Source organism: Triturus cristatus, chromosome 12 (genome assembly GCF_964204655.1).
Source record: "Triturus cristatus chromosome 12, aTriCri1.1, whole genome shotgun sequence".
NCBI lineage: Eukaryota > Metazoa > Chordata > Amphibia > Caudata > Salamandridae > Triturus > Triturus cristatus.
Window position 1 is genome coordinate 723042981 of NC_140595.1, and position 5322 is coordinate 723048302.

Here is a 5322-nt window from a genome sequence, read left to right on the forward strand (position 1 = left end):
CAAGAATCGGCTTCACCCAGTAGCAAAAACAGACTTTTATAAAGCACAGCAAAAGTCACACTACCGGAGCAGAACGTAACACAGTGCCCCAAAACCCAGCAGATCAGTCCCACCCACCACCAAACGACAATGGGACAGAAAGGGGTGAGAAGAATTCCAAGCAGCAGCCCTGCAGAACACGGCCATGGAAGCCACTTGAAAACAAGCCCAGGAAGCAGCCACCGCCCGAGTTGAACTCACCTGAACCGACCCAGGTACCAACACACCACAAGCCTCACAGGCAGCCCCCACAGCCCACCGTAGCCAACGACTGAGGGTATCACCAGAAGGCTGAAGACTTCGACCAGCCAGGCAAAAGGTCACAAAAAGGGAATCCACCTTACGAAAAGGGTTAGTACGCAGCAAGCAGACCACCAGAGCCCTCCGAAAGAGGATTTGGACAGAAAACAGGCAAAACCAGATCCGCCGAGCAGTGAAAACGAGGAAAGGACTCTGGAAACAATTGAAGGATCTGGCCAACCTCGCGATTAAAACAACCAGTGAAACGATCGACAACCTCAGCCGGGCAGACATTGAACGTGTTCCTCCGTTCCAAAAAACTGAGAGCAAAACTCTCTTTTTTGTCAAGATGCAGCAAGAGGCCAAGATGTTGGCAAATGTGGGTTAACATACTGTAACACCACACATAACACAAAGTAACCAAATATGACAAAACAGCATTGAAGGGTATAGCATAGTGTTGGACTTGGCCCTTCTGGCAGGTTCACCCCTGGACTTTTTGGCTTTTTATTGGTGACTTGGTATGGTGATTGTTTGGTCTCTGCGCACTTTCCCTGTGTCCCAGGGTAAAGAGCGTGCGTGCTCTGAGTGCATGTGGTGAGATAGGCCTGCCCTCCCATAGGAATGCATGGGGAATGTATGTGTCCCTAGTAGTTCCTGATGCGTGGGGTGTGCAGGCCCGAGTTTGGTATGTGCGGACTCGTGGGAGTGAATGCTGCGCGATGATGTGTGCGGCGTGCATGTACCTAGTGTGGAAGTGCCACTTCTAGAAGTGGGCACTTCTGTGTGCAGTGTGTCTGTCGCGTGATTGGCTGGTCATGTCATGTGACGGGCTAGGGATTCCCCAGTGTCAGGATGAGTCACCCAGTGGTGAATGGGGAGATCAGCAGCTAGATGGGTGGGAGGAGTCCACCTGGGTCCTGAATAGGACAGGGTTTTCCAAACACAATGCTGGCCCCGCCCCCTGTGGTGCGACTGACGACCCTAGCCCTGCCAGTGAATAGAGTGAGGGGCTGAGCACATCAAGGGTGCTCCCCAACCAGCTGCGACTGGTTTTCCCCCTCACCCTGAACCCAGAACAAAGGGTTTGCCTGTATAAAAATGGGGCTGTGTCCCCACAGAAACTGTTCTCTGCCAGGATCTTACCTGAGGGGGGCTGCTGCTGCTGCTGGACCAGAGGACCGCCACCTGGACTACCTCCCTGCCTGGAGGCCCAGTGAGCTGGCTCTGGGTCCAGCCTTGCCCCCCCCACCCCTGCCCTGCTGCATGCAGGGAAGAACTCTGCTGTACTTTGTGGTGCTTTTTTTGTATGCCTAAGCGCTGGGAGCGCTTTTCTTTGGCTTATAGCGCTAGGAGCGCTTTATTTGGACCCCCAGCGCTTCTAGAGCGCTTTCATTGTTGGCAGTAGCGCTAGGAGCGCTTTAGTTCTGCTAGCCGGTGCCCACCCGGCGTTAGCCCTGTCTTTTCCGAGCCTGAAGTCCCCTGGCAGGTGCCCACCCTGCCAGGGACATTGCCACTCCTAGCGGGTGCCCACCCCGCTTATTTGCGTACCTTTGCCCTTAATACGAAAGCGGGTGCCCACCCCGCTTCGTGACGCTCAGCGGCGGGTGTCTACCCGCCAGGGACTCTTTTCGCTGTAACCGGGAGCCCACCCCGTACTGCCACCGTCACCAGGAGCTCTGGGCCGCCGCGCTGCCTGCGGCGACCCGGAAACAAAGAGAAGTCCGGCCTTCCTGGGGGCGGGGCCGAAGCCCGGAAGAGGAGCGGACGGGAGCCTACCCCGCGCTCCAGTGAGGACGTACGGTGACTTCCCCGGCAGGGCTCCCGCAAGTGGGGAGAGCCCTGCATTCCTGCGAAGCCCCGCGCCAAGAACCGAAGCGCCGCCAGGAGTCCCGGTGAGTGGGGGCAGCCTGGTTATTTTCGGAGCGCCTGACGCTCCATCGAAGGAGGAGGGGGGGCAGTACTTCTTGAGCCTCGAGGCTCCGAGGACGAAGCCAGCCCTGACTGTGTGAGAGCGCTAGTGCGCTCCAGCGAGGGCCGCATTGGTCGGGTACCGAAGCCCGGAAAAGGAGCATTGACCTTACGAGGGAGAGCGGCCCCGGAAGGCAGCGGGCCGCTCCAACGTTGGCCCCCATATTCGTTTTCAGAGCCCACGAGGCTCCAAAGAGGCGCATGGTTCTCGAGCTCTGTGTAGCTCCAACGGTTGGGCATATTCGTTTTCAGAGCCCACGAGGCTCCAAAGAGGCGCATGGTTCTCGAGCCCCAGAGGCTCCAACGTTGGGGGCAACATTACTTAGAGTCCAGAGGGACTCCCAAGGGGGCATAGTTGTTTCAGAGCCCAGAGAGGCCCCAGGTGACTGCGGTACTGGGGTTCAAGGCACAGTGGTGCCCCAGTTCAGTTCCACAGCTGCCCAGCACTTAGTGGGCAGCTGCAACGTTTAGGTTGTGCATTGTGCGCCTGGCTTGCGCAGCCTGCGCCGGCGCGCCCTGACTTTTCTGGACACAGGGCGTCCTTGCCCCTACAAGGCCAGTTGGCCTAGGGACTGCCACAGGTGGTGGCGAATGTGAGTTTTGGCGCCATTGTACCTGTTCTGCACCTCTGAATGTGTTTTTGCGTCATGTGCTTTGCTTTACACCTCTGAATGTTATGCATCATGTGTTTATGTGCTTAGACCCCTACAGGTATAGTGATACTTAGGTGGTTGTTTTCTCCCTAGTACAGGTGGTGCTAGTGAGGTCCTGATTCCCTGCGCAATACTGTCCTAAGGTGGTTAGGGTTGCGTAGGTGGTACTTTCTGGTTACCAGTAGTTACTGGTTGTGTGCTACATATGTTATTTTATACTACAGTATTATTCCTATGTTCTAAGAGTGCTAATTCCGGACAGCGGTCCAGGTGGCCCTGTCCCCTGTATATATAATCCCTTGTAAATTCTGCCCGTGCCTGTTGGCACATTGTAGAGTGTGTGTTTTTATCTAATGTGTTGTGTATAATACAAAGGCTATTTTTATAGAATACCTTGTGTGGAGTTTCCTTTGTGGTGGGCCTTGGGTGTTGTTACTGGGTGCGCGCGCAAACGCTTTACACATCGCCTCAGAGATAAGCCTGACTGCTCGTGCCAAGCTACCAAGGGGGTGAGCAGGGGTTATCTTTGGCGTGTAACTTCCTTGCCCTGACTAGAGTGGTGGTTTCTGCCTGACTTTGGCGCAAGCCTTAGCCAACCAGAAATCCCATTTCTAACATTGGTGATCAGCGGTGGGATTTGGACTTGCGTTTGCGCTGTACCGCAGCAGCAACTGGCCGCACTACAAAACTCTGCATTTAGATAAATCACATGGTATAGGGATTATTGTTTTAAAATTGTTTTTAATTGTCATTTCTTTGGAAATGTGGTTTTGTGCACTGTGATTTAGGTGTCCCTAGCTCGGGAGGGTAGATCATCCCCCTTAGTGCATTGTGTTTTCTGGATTCACCAGAGGGTGGGATCCAGTGGTGGCAGCGTAATAGTGTCCTGTACATTTGTCCCCCGCCCTGCGCCCAGAGTTGGTACCTGTGTCACGTGGTGGTCAGGTTGAGGAATCAGGGGTGGTAGAAACTGCCTTACCAGTCCGAGGGGAGGGTTGTGTGTGTGGATGAATGGTGTGTGGCACTAGGCAAGTGAGTGTGAGTTCTCTGGGTTAGAGAGCTTGCTGAATCTTTTTGTGAATTGTGTGCTCCTGTGTTAAACGCAGACCCCTAGGTTCCCTGTGTGATCTTTTCTCTAGAACGTCTGCCAGAATGGAGCCTGCTTTTGATCTCAGTGATCTAATTTATTACAGTATGCAGGAGTTGGAAAGGTTCTGTAGAGAGAGAGGCATAGGGGTGAGAGAGTCAGACACTATGTGTGAACTTAGGGGCCACATGATCCAGTGGGTTAAGAGGCAAAGGGATCTTGAGCGCAGTACGGAAAGGGCCCAGGCCTCACACCTGGAGGGTGGTGGGTCTGTGGGGAGCCCTGAAGAGTCAGAAGAGGAGGTAGAGGATGACAATACCTGGACGCCAGTAGAGAGTGAGGACCCCATAGGTAGGGCGTCCCTTGCTGGGTCCAGCGTAGGAAGCAGCGCCTCATCCCTTTCCCTGTCCCCAGAGGAGTGGGAAGATAGGAGGAAAGAAAGGGAGCACCAGCTGGCGTTAGAGAAGCTCAGGTTAGAGCATGCTCAGGCTATGGCGCAGCTGGAGGCCAGGAAGCAACAGCGAGAGACTGAGTGGGTCTTGGCGCGGGAGAGGGTAGAGGAGGCTGAGAGGGCCTCCACCAGAGGCAAAGTAGCTCTGGAGGGTAGACTATCCCCTGCGCGCAGTTTTAATTTTCTGGGCTCCCCAGGGAGGGTTGAGTCCAGTGGTAGTAGCGATGTAGATTCCAGTGTAGGGAATCCCAATCCCAGTCCCCCCAGTCTGGTACCTGTTCCCCAGGAGGAGGAGTTAAGGTTGAAATTCAGGGGCAGTAGGAAGCTGTCTCACCAGACTTGGGACACGTTTGTGGGTAAATGTGAGGATGCACTGGATGATTGGTTAAGTGTAAACACGAAACGGGATTTTGATGGACTGTATGCTCTGGTTATCAAAGAACAGCTATGCAGTAGTTTTTATCCCGGGTTGCGCCAACACCTGTTGGGATGTGATGCCTTGGATCCTTGGACCCTGGCAAGAAAAGCAGACCGTTGGGAAGGGGTCCCAAGTTCTGATGAGGAATGGGAGAGTGATTCCAACAGTAGTGGTTCAGAGATCCTCCAGCCCAGCGTGGTGGAGGAGGCTCAGTGTAGCCCAGCTAGGTCCCAGGATAGCGAGGAGGGTGTAGGGGCTCACTGCCTGGCTCAGTGGAGCAGGAGTGAGGGGGTGACCGAGGGTCCCCAGACGCCCGAAACCCTGCCTCAGGACTTGGATGGTTTCATGAGGGAACACCAAGTTGGGGACCTAGGCTGTCCTGTTAGTCCACTTGAGGAAGATCTCTTAGTGAGTGGAGGACCTGGAGCGCCTGTAAACAGGGCTCCTGTGGTTCTAGTGTCTG